We start from the raw sequence: 27,858 nt of genomic DNA on the forward strand, positions 1-27,858 counted from the left end.
AAAAGAATTGTTTTCATCAGTAACTTTTTATACCTCTTTTTCCATTTGGCTAATTTTAATTCGTTATGTATTATTTTCTTCAATATTTTTTGTGTATCTCTTTTATCAGATTGCTAATTGTCTTCATAATTTCTACGTTTGCTTTCATTTCTTTACCTAATTTCCATTTTACCATTCTTATTTGCTTTTGAAAATCACCTTTTCAAAGTTCTTTTGGGAATTTTGTTGGGCTTCCTATTTTTTTCTTCAAGTCTTTGTAACTTTTGTCTTCATTATAGTTTGTGTCTTGATCTTATCTATCACCATAGTAGTTTTTTACTGGTACTTTTGACTAGTGATACTTTACTAACTTTTTTTTTTCACTTGTTTGCTCATTTCCTCATCCTATTTCTTGAATTGGAATTCTGTATTAATGTTGGGCTCTATTTTTGGCATGGTGTGGGTGGTGGGCACTGTCTAAAGCTTCAGGTTATTTTATAGCTAGTTCTGGGGACTTGGGTTCTTACTCTGCCATATTGGCTTTATCCCTAGATGTCTTTCTGTCATCTCTATTTTACAAAGGAGGAAACTGAGATTTGAGATTTGAGATTTGTGTCATGTCTGGGGCCACATATCTAGGAAGTGATTGAAACAGTATTAATCCCTAGATTTTTGTGACTATATACTATAATGCACTGTCTTCTATCTTAAAATACCTTTCTGGTCTAATTCTTAATATATTCATCTCTATTATCTGTGCTGGTACAGAAAACCATTATACAATTAATTTAACTGTGGATTTATGGTGTGGGAATTTTTTTTTTAAGACAGCAGACTTTTTCTGATTTCCTTTCCCACTCTCTATCCAGGGATATATCAAAGTGATGGCAAGAATAAGGGACTTCAGATTATACACATATGGATAAACACATCATTCACTCTGTGCTAGTCTACTTTCATACAGGGGAAGAGCACTGGGTTTGAAATCAGAAGACTCAAATTAAAATCCTCAATCTTCCTGACCTTAGGCAAATTATTTGACCTCAATTCCTCAAACCTCAGTTCCCTCTTTTCTGAAATCAGAGGATTGGACTAGATTGTCTGTGAAGTTCTTTTTAGTTCAAATTCTAAAATTCTGTGATCTCAAGAAGTAAGAAAATACCCATATCATTATTCCCATTTTATAGATGATGATATAGAAACTAGAGAGCTGGCAGTGATTTGTTTATTAAGTGCCAAGTCAGGACCTCAAAACCCACATGATAGTAAAAGAGGGAAAAGGATCTATATGTGCAAAAATGTTTGTAGCAGCCCTTTTTGTAATATCAAGGAATTGGAAATTGCATGAATGCTCATCAATTGGGGAATGGATGTAGAAGTTAAGGTATAAGATATGATGGAATACTATTGTTCTATTAGAAATGGTAAGCATACTGATTTCAGAAAAGTCTGGACATGAAGTGATGATAAATGAAGTGGGCAGAACCTTATAATAGTAACAAGATTATGTGATGGTCAACTATGATGAACTATGTTCTTTTCAACAATGAAGTGATTCAAGGCAATTCTAATAGATTTGGTATGAAATGAGCCTTCCACATCCAGAGAAAGAACTATGGAGACTGAATGAGGATCAAAGAATAATATTTGCACCCTTTTTGGTTATTTGGTTGCTTCCCCCCCCCCTTTCTCATGTTTTTTTTCCCTTTTGTTCTGATTTTTCTTATACATTATGATAAATATGGAAATATGTTTAGAAGAAGTACATCGGTTTAACTTAGTATTGGATTGTTTCTTGTCTTGGGGAGGAAGGAAGAAAAGGAGACAAATTTTGAAAACAAGGTTTTGCAAAGGTGAATGTTAGAAAAATAAAATATTTAACATTTATTTATTTAATTAATTGATTTAAATTTTTATTTCATTTTAAAATTAATTAATTAGAATATTTATTTATTTAAATAGTTTATTAAAAAACAAATAAACACATGATAGCTCATAAATTTAGGATAGGACGGAGTCTTTGAGGCCAGCTAAATCCAAGCTGCTCAGTGGACAGATGAGAATTGCTGAAAGCCAGAGAACTGGCAGTAACACTCCCAAGATCACAGATGGGGCAGAGCCAAGATTTGAATCCATCTCCTCTGACTTCAAATTCAGCTCCCTTTCCAGTGGCACTCAGTGGTGAGGTCTGAATGAGAAAATGCTCACCAAGAGCTTTTGTACTACGGCTATGCAAATGTGAACTATTGTGTAGTATTACTGGAGCATTTGACCACACCCATGCTGAGGAAATCAATGAACTGCCACATATGACAGTCAGGCAACCCTTGGCTCCCTCCCCCCCCTCCATCAGTGAGCTGAATGGCCTTTGGGCTCCCCACACCACCTGGCCCCAAATGCCCACTATTAGCGGCCCGAGGAAGCCAGACAACAAAGGGCCAGTGGGCATTGTTTGCAGCAGGCCATTACTCTCTGTCATTCCCACATTAGGCTGTTGAGAAAGGAGGCAGAAAGAGGCCCCTGGGCCTCTATGGCCAGCCCAGTCTATCCAGACTGTGGCTGAAATATTTAAATTCTTTCCTGGGAGTGGGAATTGGGAGCTACAGAGAAGGAAGGAGTCAGTGCTGCTGGGAGACTAGAACACAAGTAGACCGAAGAATAAAATTTAAAGACTTTAAGAAATAAGGACCTTTAATAGTAAATATTTATGGATTGGGCAAAATTTGCTCTGGTTCAATCGTGTTTAATGTAAGCAATGCTATTGACTCACTGTGTGATCATGAGGAAATAATTTGAAGTCTGGTGTCTCTGGTTTCCTCATTTAGAAAGTAGGAACATTAACGCCTGCCTCATTTATTATAGAATTTTGGTGATGTTGAAATGAAGCCATATATGTGAAGGGGCCTGCTCCACTCTAGGTTGTTACCGATGGGATTTTTAATGCAAGCCAAATGGCAGAATACAGAAGAAAGACCAGGCTTCCATAGAGGAGAGGAATAGGTTTGACTCTGGACTGACACTTAGGATAATAGCCTTAATGCAGGACTTTTTAGAGAGTTCTGTGTCGTGGACAATTCACAGACCCTTCCTCAGAAGTGTGACTTTTAAAACATCAAATAAAAACAAGATTATAAAGGTGAGTGAAACAAAAGATAAATATTTTTAAAATCCAAATTCACAGATCCCCACTCTGGAAATCTATTCATAGATTCCTTGAGAGCCTTTGGAAACCAGGTTAAGAGCCCTGTTCAGAGGTACAAGAGACCTTAAGGGCCAGCTGGGTCAAATACGTTCATTTTACTGCTGAAGACTCTGAGGTCTAGCTAGGCAGATTAAATCATTGGCCCAAGGTCACACAGGTAGAAGAAACAGTAATAGCAGGATGACTTCAGGGCTAGTACTTAATAACTATGTCACTAATAATATAGGCACTTCACATCTCTGTTTATTCATCTGAAAAAATGGAGATAACAACACTGTTAAATATTGCCACAACAATATGATCAATGGGTAATGAGATCATTTATAATGCTTTGCAAACCTTAAAGTGATATAACATATATATGATATACTTATTTTTTGTATATTTTAGAATACTTTACATATTTTATGGAGTAGCTAGGTGGTACATGATAGAGCTCAGAGAAGATTCATTTTCCTGAGTTCAAATATGGTCTTAGGTACTTACTGGCTACATGATCCTAGGCATGTCACTTAACCCTATATGCTTAGTTTCCTCATCTCTAAAAGGAGCTGGAGAAAGAAATGGTAATCCATTCCAGTATCTTTGCCAAGAAAACCCCAAATGAGGTCATGAAGAGTCAGACACAAGGAATCAATACAAGAATAATAAATATATTTTGTATAATAGAAAATATATTATATCTATAAATATATTTTATAGATTTATTTATAGATAAGTATATTTTATAGATTTATATAAATAGATTTTATAGATTTATATAAATGTATTTTGTAGATTTATTTATAGATAAGTATATTTTATATATTTATATAAATATATCTTATGGATTTGTTTATAGATAAGTATATTTTATAGATTTATATAAATATATTTTATAGATATATGTTATATACTTATTTATATATATTACATATATATAATTTACATATAAATATATCCTTACACTTCTCTCTCTCTCTCTCTCTCTCTGTATATATGGTCTATTTTAATTGGGATTTAGAACTAGAAGGAACCTTAAAAGCTGTCTAGTCCAACTCCCTCATTTTATAGATGAAAGAATTGAGACTGACACGAATTTAAATATCTAGCCACATAATCATAGATTTAGAACTAGAAGGGACCTTAGGGACTATCTCATCCATTCCCATCATTTTACTGTTGAAAAAATGGAGTCATAGAAAAATAAAAGGATTTGCCCAAGATTACCCAGGTCCTAACTGGTGAAGTTAGGATTTGATTATGGGTCCTGAAGCAGTGTGATGCCATAGAAATAGGACTTGATTTGATTGGAGTCAGGGAATTTGGGTTTGAATCCTGGCTCAGCTACTTCTGATCTGTGGGATTATAGGAGAGTCATTTTACCTCTGGGCTTCCATTTTTCTTCATCTATAAAATGAAGTATTTAGACTAGGTGACTCTCAAAAATCTTGTAGCTTTAAATCTGTGATCTCTTACCTCCATACTCAGAGGCTTGAGAGTCAGGGAGTAACCAACACTTGACATCCATTCTATGGGGGGAAAAGTCTTCAGGTTAGTTCCTGTGGCAACTACTCCAGAAAAGGGATGAAGGATGGAGGGCAAGCTTGGATAACCTAACTCTTCTTCTAAAATCTGAGCCTCCTCTAGGAAGTGCTGAGTTATCACAGAAGACCAATGACTCAGAGACCTTGGTACTCGTTGTTGGCAATGAGAATTCCCAGTGGAAGGCTTAATTGCTTCCAGGAAATCTTTTTAGAAAATCCCTCTTCATTTAGAAAAAAAGAAAGCACACAACCCAATGTAGCATGTTTGAGTTTTAGTTCTCTCTCCCCGAGGTAGGCTGGTTTTGCCTCTTCTTTGAGGGTCTTAGGGGAGAAAACTCAACCTGAAATAAAATGAAAAAGATCTGAGTTCAAAGCTAGCCTTAGATATTTACTAGCTGTCATTTAAACTACTAGCAAGTCATGTAAACTGTTTCCTTTTTTATAAAATTGGGATAATAGTTATTGTGAAGGTTAAATCGCATAATATTTATAAAGTGTTGGTTTTTTTTTCTTTTTTCTTTTCTTTTCTTTTTTTTTTTTGCTGAGGCAATTGGGGTTAAGTGACTTGCCCAGGGTCACACAACTAGGAAGTGCTGTGTCTGAGACCAGATTTTTAAAACTCTATGTAAATGCTATACATATATATGTACATATATGTGTATATGTATATAAACTCAACATAAATGCTAAATAAAGATGAATAAATAAATGAAGATTTGGGATGTCTTTTCTCCATTGCCATTGGCTCAACCTGCCATTAGCTGTCTTCCTCTGCCCCCATCCATCATTAATGAACTAATAACTAACTTCTTAGTTCCATTTAACACCTTGATATTAGATAGCTTTTACAAATGGATATTTACTTCAAAGATATAGCAAAAATAAATATACATTTTCCCACATATATCCTAAATAGCCCCAAATCCTACCTCTGTCAGAGGAGAAGGCTCAAAATTAAATTCAGTTCCTACACAGCATTGAACCTACCTCAGGCTATCCAACATGGCCTGGTTGCAAAAGCTGGCCCTTCAGCTTTCAAAACTCCCAGATCAGAAACACCAGTGTCTTTCAATTAAAAGGAAAAGTCAACACTGAGTTAGTGAAAGAGCCACCTGAAATCAGAGGGGATTGGCCCCTAGAGCTTCTCTCTCCTTGCACTATGGTCTTCCAATGGAGGTTGTAAGTGTATCATTTGGGAAATGTTGTTGTTCATCCTTCATTCTCAGAAGACCAATGATATCAGGAGGGGGATGTCTTGCTTGTCAGTGAATTGGATTTAAGTGAGGCAGGGCTGGGCAAAGTTGCCAGCCTTACTTTCTCCTCCAGAGCCATCTGAGTCCAGGAAGATGTGGGTTAGGGTGATGGGAGATGGCCAAAGATGCAATGGAAAGACCTTGGCCTTTTTAAGCTAAGATCTTTTCCAAGGTCCAACCACACGATCAGTCAAGCAAAATGAGTCAAAGAAAAGTCCTCAGAATCTCCGAGGTATTTCTTTTACAAGTTGGTCTAAGTCTCCAGAAAGCAGGTTCACCAGTCTATCATCCAGGACCAGACCCTCCTTCACCAAAATAACTCTTCTCCATCCAATGAAAAGAGGCATTAAGAAGTCCCCTGTTTCATCCATTTGGATGTCAGTGACCAGAAAATTATTGGCAACCAGAGGTCTTCGGGGAAGAAACATCCTCACTTGCAAAATCAGCCAGGAAAAAACCAGCTTCATTGCTGTACTTGACATTTTGAGTTAAAAATATGTTGCCCATTATCTTGATGGTAATATTTATGAATAACTGCATAGTAATTATATGTAATGTAATTATTCTAACTCTTTAAGGCTACCTTTGATATACTTTATTAATCATGTGATTATTTTGACAATAGTTTATATCTTCTAGTTTATCAAGTACTTTTCTCACAAGAGTCCTGTGAATCAAGGAAGGGTTAATTATTAACATGTTACTTTACAGGAAAAAAAACTGACTTAAGAAAGTAAATCCACCCTTCATCTAAAGTAGAGCTGGAATATGAATTCAGCTTCCTTGAATTTTAAATTCAGAGCTCTTCCTATTGTACCATAATAATAATAATAATAATAAGAAGAAGAAGAAGAAGAAGAAGGATGATTTGTATAGTATTTAAAGGTTTGCAAAGCACTTTACAAATATTAGCACACTTGATTCTCACAGTACTGTAAGGCAGATGCTCTTATTATCTTTATTTCATGGTTGAAGAAACTAAATCACTCAAGCCAGAAACTTAGATGCCATCTAGAACTCCTCACTTTTTCTCACTGCCCCACATCCAGTCAATATGGCAGCTATGTAACACAGCAGATAAAGCACTTAGTCTAAAGTCAGGAACGCCTGAGTTCAAATCCAGCCTCAGAAACTTACTGTGTAGCTCTGGACAAATTTCTTAAAACTCTCTGTGCCTCAGCTTCTTAATCAGTAAAATGGGCATAATAAAAAAAAATCTCAGAGTTGTTATGAAATTTAAATGAGATAATATTTGCAAATTTTAAAGCATTATATAATACCAATTATTATTAAGTACCAATTATGTGCCAGACATTGTGTTAAGTACTAGGGATACCAAAAAACCCCCTAAAATTCAGTCCTGCTATCTTGGAACTCATAATTTAATGAAGGATACAATATGCAAATGATTATTTATAAGCAAGATACAGAAAGGATAAGTTGGAAATGATTCTAGAGAGAAGATACTAAAATTAAGGAGAACTGGGAAAGGCTTCATACAAAAGATAAGATTTTAGGTGGGATTTAAAGAAAGTCAGAGAAACTGAAAGACATATGAGGAAGGAGAAAATTTCAGGAAAGGAGGGAAACGTTTTGAGTTGGGACATGGTGTTGATTAAGAGAAACAGCTAGTTCTTGTTATTGGTTCTCTAATCCCAAATTCATAGCAACCCAGTCTCTAAGAATAGTTGTCCAATAGTTCAATAAGTAGTCCTGTGGAGAAATCATTATTGTTTCTCTTAAAGTCACTCTATTTTATAACTTCTCTGCTTTAGTGAAGGGAGCTGCCATTTTTCAAGCACCTATGTCCACAGGTAGAATCCCTCTTACTTAGTTCCCGTGGCCATTCAGTTTTAAAGACTGGTTGATTTCCCATCCACAACATTTGTCTCTGTTTCTTTCCTCTCACGGAGCAGTTGCTGTAGATCAGGCCCATCACATCCCACTTAGGTTCAAGCAGTAGCCTCCAAATTGGTCTTCCTGCCTCCAGACTCTTTTTTCTATGCTCCATCCTCCATACAGCTGTTATTCCTTCCAACAGATCACATTCCTGTTCTAGAAGCTTCAGATCATAGCCTCCAAGATGAGAATCAAATTTCTCTGTCTGTAGTTTCTTCACTATAAAGTAGGAAATAGGGACAACTAGTTGGTATAGTGGATAGAATACCATCCCTGAAGTCAGGAGGAGCCGAGTTCTAATCTGACCTCAGATACTTAACACTTTCTAGCTGTGTGACCTTGAGCAAGTCACTTAACTCCAATTGCCTCAGCATTAATTATAGTAATTATTTAATATTAATTAATTAAATATAAATTAATAAACTAAAATAGGAAATAAAATAACAGGGTTATTGTGAAAATCAAATGAGATAATATTTGTAAAGCTTTTTTCAAACCTTGAAGCACTACGTAAGTGCTAGCTATTATTACTGCTACTACTTCTGCTACTTTTACTACTACTATATGTTGCTTCCCCCATTAAAATATAAGCTTCTTGAAGACAGATATGGTTTCTGCTGCTTCTTTGTAATTCTTGTTTTTAGTACAGTAAGTACTTATTAATGGGCAGTTAGGTGTCTCCTGTGTATTTATATACTTAGATTAAGTAGAGATCCTTAAGGGGAGTAACAATAGGAGGAGAAATCAGTGAGGCAATGACGTTTTTGGGAAGACTTTGAGTGGTGCTTCTCAGACACAAATGGGCATTTAATAGGCAAAGGGAGGAGGAGGGGGAAGATGGTACTACAGGCATGGGGTGAGAGATGTTTCAAGGGAATGTAATATAAATATATCTACTTTCCTATTGAAGTATAGTTGAGTCTAAGAACTTCAGTTCTTCCCACCCCCCTGCAATTGGGATTAAGTGACCTTACCAAGGTCACACAGTAGGAAATGTTAAGTGTCTGAGACCAGACTGGAACTCAGGTCCTCCTGACTTCAGGGCTGGTGCTCTATCCACTGCACCACCTAGCTATCCCGAGTTTCTTTTTCTTCTTTCTTTCTTTCTTTCTTTCTTTCTTTCTTTCTTTCTTTCTTTCTTTCTTTCCTTCTTCTTCTTCTTCTTCTTCTTCTTCTTCTTCTTCTTCTTCTTCTTCTTCTTCTTCTTCTTCTTCTTCTTCTTCTTCTTCTTCTTCTTCTTCTTCTTCTTCTTCTTCTTCCTCCTCCTCTTCCTCTTCCTCCTCCTCCTCCTCCTCCTTCTCCTCCTTTTCCTCCTCCTCCTCTTTCTCCTCCTCCTCCTCCTTCTTTTCCTCCTTCTCTTCCTCTTCTTCCTCCTCCTCCTCCTTCTTCTTGTTCTTCTTCATTTTTTCCCCAAACGAAAGCCTAGCTTTTCTTACTAGTGAGGATCTTGGTCTCTAAGCCATTGGCCCAGTAGCTTTTCCAATCGGTACTGTGGAGAGGATGCTGAATCTGGAGTCTCAGAATGTGAATTTGAATCCCTCTTATTACCTTATACTCTAGTTCTAAATCTCTGATCCTGCCATCCTCGGCTGTCCAATACAAAGACTTTTTGGTGGGAAGGGGTGTTTTATCTTTTCTCATTACAGATCACGAGATCAAGACCAAGCATTCTGGAAAGCCCACCTTCCTTGATCTCTCTCCCCGGGATCAGGTAGCAGTGGGGACCTTATTCCTTTGCAGAGAACAGTAAGCATCAGCTCCCTAAATGCTGTTCTCGCCACAATGGAGATTTCATAAGAAATACCTTCGAGTTCGCCAAGGGCAGGGGTAGGAGAGCCTGGCGGACACGCCCTGTCCCAGGAATAGCTTCCGCAGCAGCTGCTGCTCCCGGCCAGTCCCCTCCGCCCTGGTACCATCGGGCCTGACACTCTGCCCAGCTTTCTGCAGTTCATTTCAGTCCCCATTTGTTCTTCCAAGAGAAGCCGGTCAGCGTGCCAGGCGGAATCAAGGACCGCAAACACTGGGGCGAGAGGAGGACCCGGGGGAGGGTGCGAACGAGGCTTGGGGGTGGGGGGGGCGAGACAGGGCAAGCAACCACATGCGCGCACGCACACATCAAGGAACACTCTTAAGCGATTTGTTCAGAGAAAAGGAGAGGGGAAGCTGCTCGGTTCCTAAGGCGTAAACAAGGATTTGAGGGCAGCTTTAAATAGCTTTCATTAAAAGCCAGTCGTCAAGAGCTTTGGGAATCTCACTTCATGCTTGGCTCCCTGCCCATCTTGTTGGATGAGTCACAGACAGCACAGGAGCCTCTGTTCCCTCCCGGGGGAAGCAGCCCTGGGAGAAGTCACTGGCCTGAGCCGGGGGGCCTCAGTGAGGCCGGACCCTGCGGCACACCGGGACTGGCACCCGCCGGAGGGGAAGCAGAACGAACGGGAAGAGGAGAGGGAGAGAGTTGTCCATCACACGCTCGGTCCACACGTTTTCATCAGGCATTGCCCGCGTGCCCGGCCCTGGGCGAAGCGCTAGGGCTGTCGAGGAAGGCAAAAAGCAGGCCCATCTCTGCCCAGACATCTTACCGTGCTACATGGATATAAACAGGAACATCCAAGAGCTGTACAGAGTACATGAAAGGTGCCTTCTCTGGGTTTGCTTCCTGGGGTGGAAATTGAGGGGATCCAACTAACCGAAGTCCCTGCTTCCACCTCCAACTGATCTTAGCACAAAGAAACCGAGAAGTAATCCCTTTCAATCTCAAATCTATGAGCCAGGAAATTATTTTACCTTTCTGTAAAATGGGGATGATGATTCTTCCCCTTAGAAAAGGTGTGTGGGATAATCCATGAGGAGCTGGCTTCAGACTCAGGTCCAATTCTGCTTAGGAGGTAGATCAGCTATATAACCCTGGGGCTTTGTGATGATCCAATATACTAAAAATAAAATAATGACAGAATTGTGATTTTAAAATATAACCTACTTGTGATTATAAAATTTAATAAAAATAAAATAATGATAAAATTGTGATTATAAAATATATCTACTTGTGATTATAAAATATAATAAAAATAAAATAATGATAGAATATCATAATTAGGAATAAACTATGGGATTGTAAGATTAATAGGCATCAAGTAGCCATAGTAGACAGAGTATTGGTTGGAGTTCAAATACCATCTCAGTACTAGCTGTAACTTAACCTCTCTCAGTCACAGCTTCCCCATTAGTAAAATGGGGAATAAACTATGGGATTGTAAAATTAATAGGCAGCAGGTAGCCATAATAGATAGAATGTTGGGCTTAAAGTTCAAATAGTAGCTCAGTACTAACTATAAATTAACCTTTCTAAGCCTCAGCTTCCCTTCTATAAAATGGAAGTCATAAAAGCACCCACTTCACAAGGTTGTGCTGATCAAATTATATATATGTATATATGCTATATATATATATACTATATATATATAATTATATACTATAATTAGTATATGTTAGTATATATTTGTATATATAGTACATATATTATATATACATGTATGTATATAACATTTTGCAAACTTTAAAGTACTCTATATGTTCTAGTTATTATAAAGGTAATAATAAAATAATGTTATAATAATGGTAATAATAACAATAATAACCCACTGAAGTGATACAGTGGATAGAGTGCTAGGTCTGGAGTGAAATAGATTCATATCCCTGAGTTCAAATCTGCTTTCAGACACTTCCTTGCTGTGTGACCCTGGGCAAGTCACTTAACCCTGTTTGCCTCAGTTTCCTCATCTGTAAAATGAACTGGAGAAGGGAATGGCAAACCACTCTAGTATCTTTGCTAAGAAATCCCCAAACGAGGGCACAAAGAATTGGAAATTACTGAGAACAATTGAATAATGACAAATAATAATGGAGCTATTGTAATATTAATACTTCAATCTAATACTATTGATGCTAAGAAGAAAGTTTTTTTTTCAGGTATAAAATCGAGGAGGGGGAGGGGAGTAGGGGGCCCCAAGTCAACCTCCTGAGCACTGGGCCAAAGGGGACAAGATTGCTCTGTGGCTCACAGAGGGTGGCGGCTTTGCAGACTCTGGGAAAGGCCAATGAATGGAGATGTGTTCTCTCTCCTAGTTTGGGGGCAGAGCTGGAATAAAGAAACTCCAAACAGAGAGCGGGTCCCCTGGAGAGCGAGAAGTGTGAACTTCACTACAGTGTAGGCCTCTGGGGGCTGGGTAGGGGCTCGGGGTTACTGGGCTACAAGGATGCTTAGGAAAGGGGAGAGAATAAGAATGGAGAGGAAAGTCTAGCTACAGACAGGTTTAAGAACAACCCTGAAAAAATATCCCCCTACCATTGAGGGATTCTTTCCCTGGGGTCCATAAACTTAAAAAAAAAGTTTTGGTGGCTATTTTAATATAATTGGTTCCCTTTATAATTTTATGTATTTTACTTCATGAATTTAAGAAGGTGATTCTGAGAAGAGCCCCCTAGGCTTTAGCCGATTGACTGCCAGAGGAATCTATGTCAGAAAAAAGGTCTAAGTTCTGCTTATTAAACAAGGAAGAGAAAAGATCTGGAGAGAACCACTAGCTGCCCTCAAAGGGACTAGAGTGTACACTTATTACCTGGGGCCAGGTAGATAGAACACACTGGACAAAATTCCCCCTTAGCATTCAGAATGAATATCTGGCTAGAAATTGAGAAGGCTCCAGGTTCCAAAGTGGTAAAAATGAAATCTAACAATGATGAAAAATGATGCTTGGGTTCTAGGACTGTGCAACATCTAGAACAGGCAGGGATCGTAGAGATCCTATCCCTCATTTTGCAGAAGAGGAAACTGAGGTTGGGGGAGATTAAAAAAACTTGCCCAGGGGTTTAGTGGTTTAGTTGTATCAACTCATTGTGATCCTGTGGACCATAGCACTTTAATGCTTTCATGGACTCTCTCTCTCTCTCTCTCTTTCTCTCTCTCTCTCTCTCTCTCTCTCTCTCTCTCCTCTCTCTCTCTCTCTCTCTCTCTTTCTCCTCCCTCCCCCTCTCCCTCTCTTTCTCTTTCTCTCCCCCTCTTTCCTTCTTCCCTTCCTTCTTTCCTCCTTCCCTCCCTCCATTCCTTCCTTCCTTCCTTCTTTTGTTTCTGCTTGAAAGAGAAAGACAAGGGATAAGAGTGGACAGGTTGTGTGCCCAACTGGTATTCACATGATGTCTAGAGATATTGAGGACATCTCTCAGAATGGTAGATAGACGCCCTAAGTCAGATTTATAGGAAGATGTATAAAAGAATCACTCAAGATGAGCAGGCATGAGTGGTGATACACATCAGTGCTGGGAACATCCACATTAAGGAGATAATAGATCCATTGAAATATTTGAATATTAATTGAACTTCAGCAAGTTCTATCTTAGCCCAACTCTGTTTACTGTAAACTCCTTTGATTGCTAGTCCCTGGATGGTGAGCACCATATTATCGTCAAGAAGTATTTAGTGGGTAGCTGCTATGTGCCTTGGAACAGGGTAGAGAGTTGGCAGGGATGAATCAAGAGTGTTGTGGGGGATATACAGACCAATAACAAAGATGGAGAAACGTACACTGTAAAGACTTGGGTGTTTGAAATCAAAGGACTTGGATGTGATTTTTTAAAATTACATTTAATTTCTTTAATTAACAGACACTTCTTTCTTCTTCTTCCCACCTACCATTCTTTTGAGGGAAAAAAGAAAATCAAAATTCTTGTAATAAATTGTGATGGTCAACAAGACAGATTCCTTCATTGGCTGTGTTAAAACAATTTATATCTCTGCACCCTCTTAGCATTCTCTCTCTGAAAGTACATAATTAACATGTTCCCATTATTAGTATTCCGATTCAAGGCATCGATCAGCCTTCTTGTATCTTTCAAAGTTGTTTCTTTCAACGATGTTGTTGTTATTATATAAATCCCTCTCCAGGATCTATTCATTTCATTTTGTATCCATTTATGAAAGTTCCTAATAGCGTTCGTTTTTTAACAGTATTTTATTTTTCCAAATATATGTAAAGATAGTCTTCAACATTCATTTTTGTAAGATGTTTTGTTCTAAATTTTTCTCCCTCTCTCCCTTACTTTTCCTCACCCCACGATAGCAAGAATCTGATATAGGTTATCGAGTATCAAAGTACAATCCTTTTAAACATATTTCCATATTTGTCTCATTATGCAAAAAAAAATCAGATCAAAATGGGGGAAAACACAAGAAAGAAAATAAATACAAAAGTGAAAATACAATGTTTTGACCCATATTCACTTTCCATAGTTCTCTCTCTGGATGTGGATGGCACTTGCCGATCGAAGTTCATTGGAATCGCCTTGATCCACCACCTTGTTGGGAAGAGTCAAATCAATCACTGCTGACCATCACACAATCTTCTTTTTACTGTATACAATGTTTTCCTGGTTCTGCTCAAAATGTGATCGTTTTTATAATATGGAATAATAATATAAAATGTTTTTCTAGCTTTGCTGCTTTCTCATTGCATCAGTTCATAAGTCTTTTCTCTTCTATTTGAAACTATCTTTCCCTAAATGTCTTAGACCACAATAGTATTCCAATGCATTTACATACCATAATGCATTCAATTTTGAATTCTGACTGTGTCGCTTCTAGTTGGGTGATCTTTAACCTTTGTGGGCTTCAGGGTCCTCATCAATAAAAAGTCCTTCTGGAACGGGATCCTATACCCTTACAATCTGTTTGGGAGTGGGCCATCCCAAAGTTGTCCATTCATGAAACTAACAGAACAAGATAAGTTCTCTATCTAAATTCTAGGTCTGTGTTCTAAATTATAATTGCTGTAGAAATTAATGGAGGATATGGGGGCCTGGAGATCAGGGAGTCTGGAATGGTGAGCCTAACTAGGTCCAATGCTTTAGCACTGGTGAGCCTGATACCTGTGATCAACTAATGTGTCTGCTGCTATTTCACCTCCTGGGCCTTGGGTCTGTCGTCTGTGAATGGAGGAATTGGACTAAGGCTTCTGAGGTCCCTTCTAGCTCCAGACTTAGGTCCTATGACACAGAAGCTTTGTTGAGGATAGAATTTCAGAATTGAAAAGGATCACCGAGTCTAACTCTTACTGAATAGAAATAGGCTCTGCATCACACAAGAGAAATGGTCATCCAGGCTCAGCTCTAATGCTGGGGGGACATTCCCTCCCTCCAGAAGCGGATCTAGTGGTTAGGAATGAGCATAATGATTCCCAGTGCCTCCGGAGAGCTGAGGAGTTCTCCATCAGTCTCAACTCCAGGGCAGATGTCTTTCAGGGAGGTGGGCTTTCTCCAGGGGAGGCCTCTTCTGTTTGGCAGCCTTCCCCTACACCCATTCCTCCTCCCACACATCTCCTACCTGTTTCCAACCCCTCCAGTCCCAGATCCCCCAGAACAGGCAGTTCAGCAAGTTCTGTCTTGTGATTTTGAGATGAAAAAAAAAAAAAAAGAAAGAAAAATACAGTTTGTCAACATGATGGAATGCTTTTTATCCTATCAACTACTTCTTAATTGCCTTCACAAAGTCAATTCCTTTCTTCCATTTCCCAGTGATTTCATTATTAATATTAACAGATTAATGAGGGAAAGGACTTGGCATTTTGTTGTGATTTGATAGTGTAATGTTAGTGTGACCTGGTGGATAAACAATTCATTTCAGAGCCATGAATGTAGGTTTAAGGTTCACATTTTTTTTATTTTTTATTTTTTTGCTGAGGCAATTGGGGTAAAGTGACTTATCCAGGGTCACAGATTTTGAATTCAGGTCCTCATGACTTCAGGGCTGGTGTTCCATCCACCCTTCCATGTAGCTGCCCACTAACGTTCACTTTTAACATATACTTGTTGTGTGACCCTGGGCAAATTATTTAGCCTCTCGTTTCTCTGAACAACTTTCTAAGACTATCCATTGCAGAAAAAGTGTTGACCCACTTTCATAGAAGGACTTCCTCCGCCTGTAGTTCCCTACATCAGTAAATCACAGATACAGTTCCTCTATCTATTCTTAGTAGCATGAGCCAAAGAGCAAAGTAACACAAAATTCAAGAAGTGGAGGAAAAAAGCTCATGCTATGAGTATATTTTAAAGAAAATGAAAATTTGAGGAAAGTCAGGGGGATTTCTTCTGGAGACTTTCTCTGATTTGGGCATTTTTTCTCCACAGGTGACTCTATGAAGATGTGTGATTAATTTCCTGATTAGACAAGAGCACCAAAAGTTAGCTTCTTTTGCTGACTGAGCTAAGGGATAATATTCCTTCTCTGGATGGATACTAATATTTAAAGTCCCTTGTGACTATGACATAGTGTCCTATGATTTATGAAAATCTACGCACTTTTAGGATACATATTACTATGTACCAGGGATAGTGTTTTACAATTATTTACTTTTTAATTATTATCTCATTTATAATTATTATATTTTTGCAATTATTATCTCATTGAATCCTTACAAGAACCTCAGGAGATGGGTGCTATTATGATCCTCTATTTTACAGATGAGGAAACTAAGGCAGACAGAGGTGAAATGATTTTTGCTAATAAGTGTCTGAGGAAGGATATGAGTCAGTTTTCTTGATTCCAGGCCCAGCTATGCTAAAAGTAGCAGAGATTATTGAAATCAAGGATGATGTTTATGGGGTGAGAGAGAGCAAAAAGTAGTATAAATGTTCCATTCCTCAAATGGAGGTTCTCATTTGGGACACTTTGTATTCCAAGATCCCTTTCAGCTCTATTCTAGATCCATGGCTAGGCAGTGACTGAATACATTGGATCACATGAACATAATGGAATAATATTGCATAGTGAGAAAGGATAAGTATGAGACAGTCAGTGATATTTGGGAAGAGGTCTTGTAGTAAAATACACTGCTGAGTCCTCAATTTGCAGTCCTGGGACTTGACATCAAGCCTGACTGATTTTTATGATCTTTGTGACTTTGGGAAAAGCCTATCACTTTTCTGGGCCCAATTTCCTTCCCTACAAAATCATAGAATGATAGATGTGTTTAAAGACCTCAGAAGTCACCTAGTCCAAGTCCCTGATGTTGTAGGGGAGGGGAAGAAGGAGGAGGAGGAGGGGGAGGAGGAGGAGGGGGAAGAGAAGGAAGAGGAAGAGGAGGAGGAAGAGGAAGAAGAACAGGAAGAAGGAGATGAAGATAATGAAGAAGAGGAAGAAGAGGAAGAGGAAGAAGAAGGAGAAGAAGAAGAAAAAGAAAGAGAAGGAGGAGAAAGGGCAGGAAGAAGAGAAGGAGGAGGAGGAGGAAGAAAAGAAGGAGGAAGAGGAGAAGGGGAGCCTAAAATCTGAAGTCTGTGACAATTAGGTGGGGAAAAGTGAATAAAAAGGAATGGACAGAGGACCTTGATGAAGACAGAGGGAATTCCTCAGAATGAGACTTTATACATTGAAATTAATTTAAATACAAACATTTACTTATCAAGTTTAGCTTTTTTAATTTTTATTTTTTAAAAGGTCCAAATCAATGAGTTCATCAAAGCAGGGGAATTTTTCTGGGAGACATAGTCTCTCAGGTCTACAACCAGTGGAGTTTGCAGTCCTATACAAATGCCTGGGACACTAACAAGTTAAGTGACTTTCCCAAGATCACACAAATAGAATGTATAGGAGACACAGTTGAGCCTGGGCCTCTGAGTTAACCTACTCACCATGGCACAATGCCTCTCGTTGACTGTATTGATGTTCAATGTTGTTTCTAATAAACTTTTTTTTTTTTAAGGAAAAGAAAATAGCTGCCTCGTCCTTGTCCTTTCCACCCTGGTTCTCATCCTTGGTTTCTTTCTCTTAGTTTTCTGTCTCCTTGTAGCCTCAGATTCAACCCACCCCAGGCAAACAGAACAACTTGGGATGTTGGGAAAACCCCGTCATCCCCCTGCTTCCTGATGTCCTCCCTCATAAAATCGGGTGCTGGGCTGAGGACTTCTGAGATCTTTGCATTCATCCATGATCCCACAACTATACTCAGAACAGAATGTCACTTCTAGAGCCCACTGGGGGCATAACTAGCTGTGTGACTTGGAACAGTTTTCTTCACTTTCCTAGCCTCAGTTTCTCCTTATGTAAAATGGGACTAGGTGGTCTCTAATTTCATTTTAAGTCTGTGTTTCACTGTCCCATGCTTGGAAGGCTTTAAACCTGGGTGATGGGTTTTCTGAGAGATCTGGGGCCTCTGATCCAAGTTACATGGGGATGGTCAGAAGTGACCAAAGAAAAAGATGGAGGAAGGGTTTTCCTCTTGTTGCTCACTGGGGGTTAGGGGAAGCCTGAGAATCCGAGTCTACAGGCTTGTTGGGAGCGTGATAAATCCCACTCCTGCAGTTGGGGGGCCGGGTCTGTTCTGTGGCTTTCTTGGTGGAGGATCCCAGGGAGCAGGGGCCTCAGACGCCAGGTTCTTATCTTCCCCGGGCCCACCGCAGAATCCCGGCTCCCCGGCCTTTCCCCCCAAGCCACATGGACTTTCCCACATAGTCAGACAGCTTGGGGGAATCTCATTTGCTGTTAAGGAATAATCCCCGACAAATGCTTTTCATTAAGGAGCCCGCATGAAACAATATCGGGCCTAACAAGCGGATTAGGCCTTTGAAATGTAAACATTGTAACTACTTGAGGTATCCCGGCCCTGGCTTTAATTGAAAATGCCTTGAAAGCAGCATTTCCTTGAGCAAAAAAAGAAAAGAAAAGAAAAGAAAAAAAAAAAGAAAATGAAATCCCACCCCTTCTATTGCCTCCTTCAAATCCCCCCCAAAAAAGGTGGGGGATGGGATGGCCTTCCTCTGTACCAGTTGTACTTTGGGACCAGGAATGGGGGACGCGGCGCCCTACGGCTGCTTAGCCACTTTCCATCCAGATGTGAGAGGGGACAGGAAGCTCCCTCTTGCCAAGCCCAGGCATCTCTGCCCCATTTGCTCTCCAAGCAGGGGGGTTTGCACTGGATGTGGAATTGAAGGTCAAAGCTTTTGTAATCCCCTCTTTTCCATCATGTTCAAATCAACATCCCAGAGCCCCCCCTTCCAGCTTCGAGATCCATTTTATCTATTACCTTTCCTCCAATTCCCCCTTAAGATCGTAGCCAGGATGCTGAAAGAGACTTTAGAAGTCATTCAGTTTAACGGTCTCATTTTGAAAGTTGAAGAAACTGAGTCACTGACAGAATAATTTATCCAAAGTCAGTAAACACATCATGATTTGAATTCAGGACCTCTGACTCCAAATTCTACAGCCTTTCCACCTTATATTATGCCTTCCAGGCTTGGAAAGTCCTTCTAGGGTGGATGGAGATGTTTATAGAGAAGTTAGTTTTCTTGATTTTCCCCAAAAGGCCATAGAAGGAATCTTCACTTCTGCCCTCACCCCTATCCCTAAAGCTGGATCTGTTCCAGGGTCTGTGGCCCTTCATAAGCTCAGGAAACCACAGATCTAGAAACAGAATACCTTGGAGGTCCACTTCCTCTGAATCCCTCTTTTTTTAGAGCTAGAAAATAAGATGCAGAGAGAGCAAATGATCAGGTCAAAGTCAGACACAGCAAAGGGTCAAATCCAGGTCTTCTACATTCAATGCACCTTTATTTATCTGTATTTTGTGCAAGGGACTTTTCTAGGCTCTCTGGGCCAAAATGAAGCATGAAGATGGGAGTTCTAACCCTTGATGCTTGCTTTGGGGCAAAGAAGGAGGAAAGAGATACTGCCCAATATGTAAATGAGAGAGAGAGAGAGACAGAGACAGACAGAGACATAGAGAGACAGAGACACAGAAAGAGACAGAGAAACAGAGACAAAGAGGCAGAAACAAGAGATAGATAGATAGATAGATACAGACAGACATAGAAAGAGACAGACAAACAGAGACATAGAGAGAGACAGAGGAAGAGGAGAGAGACGGAGAGAGAGAGATATAGACAGACAGAGACAGAGAGACACAGAGAGACAGACATAGAGAGAGAGAAAAGAGAAGAGAGAGAGGAGAGAGACAGAGAGAGAAAGAGGAGAGAGAGACACACACACAGAGAGACAGACATAGAGAGAGAGAAAAGAAAGGAGAGAAAGAGGAGAGAGACAGAGAGAGGAGAGAAGAGAGAGAGACAGAGAGAGAGAGGAGAGAGAGAGAGAGAGAAGAGAGAGAGAGAGAGAAGAGAGAAGAGAGAGGAGAGAGAGAGAGAGAGGAGAGAGAGAAAAGAGAAGAGAGAGAGAGAGAGAGAGAGAGAGAGAGAGAGAGAGAGAGAGGAGAGAGAGAGGAGAAAAAGAGAGAGAAGAGAGGAGAGAGAGAGAGGAGAGAGAGAGAGAGAGAGAGAGAGAGAGAGAGAGAGAGAGAGAGAGAGAGACAGTCTGTTCAACCTGCATTCTCCCTTTCTGCCATTGCAGTGAGGATCTGGAGGAAGAAGAGAAAGAAAGGAGAGGAGGAAGAGAGGAAGAGGAAAGTAAAAGAAAGAAAAACTGGGGAGAATAAGGAATAGGAGAAAGAAAGGAGGCCAAGAGGAGGAGGAAAGATACTACTCAATATGGTAATTCTGCTTCCCTTGAATTCTCTTGGTCTCTCTGTCTCTGTCTCTGTCTCTGTCTATTCTTGAGTTTCTCTCTGTGTGTGTCTCTTTCTCTTGTCTCTTTCTTGTTTCTCTCTCTGTCTCTCTTCTCTCTTTCAGTTTTTCTCTCCCTCCCTCGTTTTCTCTCTTTCCCCAAATAGTCTCTCTGTTCAACCTGCATCCTCCCTTTCTGCTATTGCCAAAAAGGTCTGGAGAAGGAAGAGGAAGAAAGAAGAGAAGGAAGAGAGGAAGAGGAGGGAAAGAGAAAGAAGAACTGGGGAGGAAGAGGAATAGGAGGAAGAAAAGAGACTTAGAGGAGGAGGAGGAAGAAAAGGAGGGGGGAGGAGGAAGAGGAGGAGGAGGAAGAAGAAGAAAGCAGTTCTGTTGAGATTGTCTTGTTCTTTGAAGCACACAGGCTTCTCATCAGTTACTCTCCCCTGCTGCTCACAAGAAAGGGCCCAGCAGGCTGAGCCGGGGCTGGAGAGGATGGAGCCCAGCCCACATTCTGGCTGGTGAGAGCCGAATACACAGTTTCTTGGTTGGGATGACTTGGGCTCACCAGGGGGTTCTGGGCTAGTGGTTGTTATTTTGAATAGCTGAGGGTGATAGAATAACAACCCCCAGAATCCTTTTGGGAGGGAGGAGGATCTGAAAATCTGACCTCAGTGAAGCCAGACAGTCAGACCATCAGAGATTGTGGAGGAAAAAGAGAAGGGGTCTAGGGCACTCTGAAGCCAGCCCAGCTGGATTCTGGAAGCTGAGTGTAAACTTAAATATGGGTGCTCTCAGTGGCTTGGGGCCATTTGGTATTAGGAAATATGTTGGGCTTGAATGTAAAGATGAGCTTATGAGACCATTTATAGGCCAAAAGTCTAGCCTGTGCTTTTGAGCTATTTTCCTCCGGTGGGGACGATTGGCAGTGTCACAGGAACACACATCTGTGACACTTTAATAACAGCTTGAAGGTTAACCCATGATTCTCTAGCTCTAAGGTTTATAAAACACTTTCCTCATAGAACCTCTGTGAATATGATTTAGCCCCATTTTCCCAGATGAGGAAATTGAGCTTCAAAGAGAGATCATAAGAAGAGATTCTTATAGCTAGATGTGCCCTCCTGGAAGCCATGGAGATGAAGGGAATTGTTTAAGATCACACAGGTAACAAGAGGTAAAGCTTGACATTAAATGGAGAGCTGCCAACTCTAAATGAAGCTTGATGAAGTAACTTGTCAATAATCAGAGATGTATAACAGAAAGGTAGGTAAATTGATGGTATATAGAAGGGCAGATAGGTAAGAAACCTAGGTAGGTAGATAAGTAGATAGAGGATAGGTAGATAGAAAGATAAGTAGATAAATAAAAAATAGATGATAGAAAAGTAAGTAGATAGATAAATAGATAAGTAAATAGTAAACAATGAATAAGTAGATGACACAGATAAGATAAATAAAAAAGTAGGGAGATGATAGATGCTAGACGTGTAGATAGATAAAGAGAAAAATGATAGGTAGATCTATAAGTATATCTATGATAGACAGGTAGAGAAATAAATTAAAAGGTGGATAATAGATATTTAGGGAGACAGTACGTAGATAAGTAGATAAACAGAAAGGTTAATGATAGATAATACATAAGTAGAGAGATAGGTAGAAAAGTAGATAGATAAAAAGATAGATCATAGGAAGGTGGGTGGAAAAGTAGAGAGATGATATAAAGATAGAAAAATAGATAAATAAAAGGATAGGTAGGTGATAGATGATAGATAAGCACATAGGTAGATAGGTAAATAAATAGGTAGAAAGATAAGTACATAGACAGGTGATAAGTATATAATACATAGATAGGTACCTATAGAAGCAGATAAACAAAAAGGTAGAGAGATAAGTACATTGGTAGATAGGTAGCTAGAGATAGATAGAGGTAGATAAATAAAAAGGTAGATATTTGATTGATAGACACATAAACAGGTAGGAAGATAAGCAAGTAGACAATAAATAGGTAGATAGATAAGACATTTATTAAGCACTGACTATGTGCTAGGCACTGATCTAATAAATATTGGCCAGAGCATTAAGACCCTAACGTTCTGCCTCCTGACTGAACAGCAGAGCTTTGAATTCCACCCACACTGCCTCACTTCTCCACCACAGGCTGAAGATACACTTTGTGTATCTACAGGTGAGTAGAACTCACTTAACTCAGTTAAGGAAACTGAACCATGTGGGGCAGTGGAGAAAAGCCTACACCTGGAAGCAGGAGAATGCTGCATGAGTTAGTCACCTAAACTGTGAGGACCTCAGTTTCCCTCTTCCTAGAATGAGAGGCTGGGCTAAATACCCACTTAATTTTGGTTTCCTCCACTTAAAGTGAAGAGAACCTCAAAATTTCTCTTTGAAGTATATAAAGGCTGTTCTCATTTAACAAGAGAGGAAACCCAAGCCCACAAAAATAAACCAACATTGTTCATCATGAATGTGGTAGCTGAGACTAGAACCCAGAAATTCTGACATTCTGGTCCAGTGCCTTTAGTGCCTAGAGGGTAGGGCTGTCTGAAGATCAGAGGTAATGATGTATGTCAAATACTTGGAAACCCTTAAAGTGCTATTTAAATGTTAACTATTATTAGAATAACCTGTAGGTAACTATAGCTAACACTGGCATTAGAAACCTTTCATTAAAAAAATATTTTCTGAGCTCCACCCTGTAGGTATTTGGAAGGATACTAAGATAATAAGCCTGGTTAATAAGCATCCTTTTCCCTCCTTTTTGGACTAGATCAAAAAGACGGGACTTCGTTGGTATAGGAAACTCCTGCTGTGTTTTCCCCGCAAAGCAAGTCAATCTCTGTTGCTTATGATTGGTTGCCCTGACTGATTAAGTGACCTAGCCAGTGTCAAGTAGCCAGTATATGTCTGAGGGAAGATTTGAATCCCATCTCACAGCAGACACCATAATTGTTTCCAATTTTTAGGGCCTCTCAGTTGACAAATCTTTTTTATTGTCTCATTGAATTCTTATAACATCTTACCATGAAACAGGTCAGATCACGGAGTGTCCAGAGGAAGATAATTAGGAGGTAAAAATAGTTTATGCCATGTGAATATGGAGAATGGAATTATATAGATAAAGGAAGGGGAAGAACCACAAGATTCAGATGTACAATACCTGGGTTCCAATCTTGCCACTGACACCTACTACCTTTGTGACCTCTTTTGGACACTTTTTCTTCATTTGGCTTCATTTTTATTTTCTGTAAAATGAGATGGTCTGGTCTGGCCCAGATATATATCTCTGCTCATTTATCTGAAGGGGATCTTGATAACTATCTGCAAATATTTGAAGGGCTACCATGAGGAATGAGGAATTAGTTAAGAGGAGCTGCCCTTGTTTGATTAGAGTGTGTGTAGTGGTCACATATGCTCATTCTCCATTTCTTCCTTTTTATAATAAAATGGATGTAAAATGATAATCCTAATAGCCTCATCCCCCTCCAAATCCTAAGATAACAACAGCTATATATCTATATATGGTTTTTGAAACTTACCTGCATTATCTCATTTGATCATTAAATCTTGTAAGGTAGAAATTATAGATCTTCTTTCCTTCTTTTTTAACAAACGAGGAAGCTGGAGATCATGGGGTTTAAGTAGTTCCCTTATAGTCACATAGCTAGGAAGTGGGCTAGTCAGTGACTCTAGATTGCAATCCCAAGGATACGTCTAACCACCATGATGTTGACCCTCTGATTTTTCAGACTGATATCACATGGAGAGGTAGTGGGACCTAGTGGATAAAGGACTGATTTCAAGGTCAATTAAATATGGATTTGAGCTCTGGGCAAGTCATTTAGATAACTGTCTAAGGCCAGAAACTACAGAGTAAATGCTCATCTGTGTAGTTAAAAGGAATTCCCTATGTAACTTAAATTACAAGTACAATAGAAATCTTTTTTTTTTTTTTAAGGCAGTGGTAAGTGACTTTCACAGAGTCATATAGCTAATAAGTGTCTCAAATCCTTCTAACTCCAAAGTGAGTGCTCTGTACCTAGCTTCCACTTAGCTGCCCCCAATCAAAGCTTAAAGCAAAATTGGAATACATATGTTTTCATAAGCAATTATATTTTTTTCTGAATTGTGATTCTCTATATGTAAACCTAGAGAACTCATATTGGACCATTTATCTACCACTAATCAAAATATTGAAATTTATGGACATTTCAAAGATTTATAGTCTTAGGATTTTTAACATCAAGACTGTTCCTAGAAAGCCATCAGAAATTTGCCCATGATCTCCAAACACTTGTCAGCCTGCCATTATAGGTGTGTGGTTTTTTTTTTTTTTTTTGGTGTGTATATGTGAGCTTGGGTCTCTGCACATGAAATCATCCTATAGACAGGTTTGCCAGAAAGGCATTTCACTGGAACCCATTTCTATCAACACTTTGGAGTGCTCATGTAATAAGCCTCCCTAGATTGAGCCTTCCCTCAAATAATGGATGGGTGTGTCTCAAATGGCTCCACGGTTTGCCTTGTTTAGGAAAGTGATCTCAGCTAAGCTAAGAATCCAGCCTCCTGGGGATAGGATAAGGTGGGGGGGAAAGGGGAATGCTGGCGAAGTAGAGGTCCCAGGGAAGAATCTGTCTTCTGACATGTTGTGGTGGTGGGAAACGACTACTCAATTCATATAAGTAGGTAATTGCTTGGAGATTCTTTTTTTTTTTTAATTTATTCACAGAATCATATTTAAAACAAATTCACAGAATCCCAAGTTGGAAGGAACTTGCAAGACCATATAGTCTAATTCTTTTCTCATTGTATAGATGATGAAGCTAGAACCCAGATTTAATATTACCTTCAAGTCCAAATTTATCTCTCCCCACTTTCTTCTTCATTGAATCATCTCTTCTAACAAAGAATAAAAACAGAGAAAGGGGAAATTTAACAAAAACTAACTAGTTCATCAGTCTGGTACTCTTATACATCTGACAGTTGATGCAGTGTTCCACACCCACTTCTGCTTATGAGAAGGGAGCATTCTTTTGTCTCTTCCTTGGGGCTAGATTTGATCATTATAATTACAAAGTTCATTTTCTAGTTTTTGGCTTTATTCCATTTACTCCATTGGAGTCAAATATATTGTCTTCTTTGGTTTATGTTTGAAGCAGTTTATGTAAATTTTTGTATAAGATGGGATGGGACTAGATGTGTGACTTCATTGATCAGGAGCAAACTCCCTTTGCCATTGTAGGATGGTACTTTCTCTGAAATTTAGAATTTTAGAGTGTCCTAGGGTCACAGATGTGTTAGTGAATGCCTATCAGCTAGTTCTCTGAAAACAACAACAATGACAAATATGAACACACAACAGAACTTTAAATTTAACCTGCATTATTAATATTTTCCCCATTACTTTCTTAACAAAATGAGGAGCTTGGATCATGCCCATATCACCTAATATGAGGTTTCTCTAAGTTTTCCTACCACATAGCCAGAACAGGTTTTTAAAAACTACCAGACTGACTCACTCCTTGTATTCCATTTCTTGCAGAGAGTAAAGATTATAGTTCACTCAGAGTTTGGGCACCATGAACTGAATTGAACATGAAATGAACCAGTGGTTGGGGAGGGGGAGAGAGGGCTTCCTCTCTTTCCCAGCTCTTTTTTTTTTTACTCTGTTCTTGAGGTGTTTGTCTTGTTTGATTTTGTTCAATCTTCTCAGTTTTGGGTGCTAACAGTAATCCGCATTGGACTTGGGAATTCAAATCATGGTGACCATATAGGATATAGAAGCAAGTCAGTTCAATAAGAAATACCTGAGAATTCAAGGGTCTGGTACTTGAATCTGTGCAGGGTGGGATTAGATGTGTGAGATTAGACATGGAACTTGGGACTGTGCTGTTGTCACTGTTTGTCCTTCATTTTTTAAGACAATTCCATCATGGAGTGATGATTTCACTCTCATTTCAATTGGAATTAAGGGAGGCAGATTTGTACAAAGTCTTCAGCCCTAGTCTCTCTTTCACTCATTAAAATCCATGGACAAAAGTCAATATGACTGGGAACGGCCAAGGATGTATTGGATGACCTTCAAAGTCTGACCAAGCTCTAAGTACTCTACGAGTATCCACTTCAGGCACCTCCATGGCCACTCCATAGGGAAAGTCTTTACATGCTTGGAGTAGTCACCCCTCTAATTCTCCTATGGGTTTGAAGCCTGTACCCTTAGTTAATTGAAGAACTGAGTCAAATTAGGAACCTAAAGTTGGGAAGGTTTTGGATGGGATTAAGTCCCTTATGTTGATAGAAGCTATTTGTATATTTGTCAATATATCTTTGAATTAATTTTTTTGGCAAAAGCTAATCTGACTGTTAGAGGTTAAATAGAACTGAGGTACAAGGGATTGTCTTTCAAGTTGAAAGAACACTATCAGTGGGTCCTAGAGCATTACCAGAGACCTTAGATACCCCGGCCTCCTTAAGGGTCCCAAGGAACCCTGGGGGGGAAAGATGAGAGATAACATACCTAGCCTTTTCATGGAGAGGGAGTTGGGAGGGGATCAGTGTTGTATATAAGTCTAAATAATCAATCAATCAATAAATGAATCAATCCCTGATTTACACAAAAAATGAAGAACTAATTTCTTAGAATTGCTCCAGCACATCCCTGTGTAGGCACTAGAAAATGAAGAGACTTGTCATACAACCAGCATCCATCAGAAGCAGGAAGGATCCTGACTGTTCCTGACAGAGGCCAGCTTCCTATGTATTACCTTACATGACTTCTCGAAGTATAATCATCATTATCCCAATTTTATAGTTAAGAAAACGGAAAGAGAAGATAATATCACAAAGACTAGATTTAGAACTGGAAGAGATTGCTTCTTTGCCTCTTTTGGCTAAGATCAAGTGGAGGTGGAAGGAGAGCTTAAAGATCAACTAGTTGAAAAATATACTTTCCTCATTTTGCAAGTTAGGAAACAGAGACCTAGAAAAGTGACACTGACTTTAAAACCTTCTCTCCATCCTTTATTCCAGGCTGTCTCTTTTCCCATGTTCCTCTGGATTTTTTCATATACTTTGATTCTTAGAGAGGACCCATTTCTGAGAGTGCTGCTGGCTGTCAGTGCCAGAAGAAACAAAATATGTTTAAGAACTAAATTTCTGTATGAAACTGAGACACAATCTGGGTTAGGTGGGATACAGAAAAATGAAAACAACAGTCTTCCTTCAGACAGAGTTCACTGTGAACTGGGGGAGTAGGGAGATAAGAGATGTATACAAATGTCTGAAAGATGATGGAATTTGATATAAGGTAAGAAACTTGGGGAAATAGACATTATTTTCATCTGGAAAAAGATCAAGGCAGTCAGGCTTTCAGGAGGAGATGGCACCTGAGCTGAGCCTTAAAAAAGGTCAATCAATGATCAATTAAGCACCTACTATGTGTAAGTGATTGG

The sequence above is a fragment of the Antechinus flavipes genome, chromosome 1 (genome assembly GCF_016432865.1).
Source record: "Antechinus flavipes isolate AdamAnt ecotype Samford, QLD, Australia chromosome 1, AdamAnt_v2, whole genome shotgun sequence".
NCBI classification, from domain to species: Eukaryota; Metazoa; Chordata; class Mammalia; order Dasyuromorphia; family Dasyuridae; genus Antechinus; species Antechinus flavipes.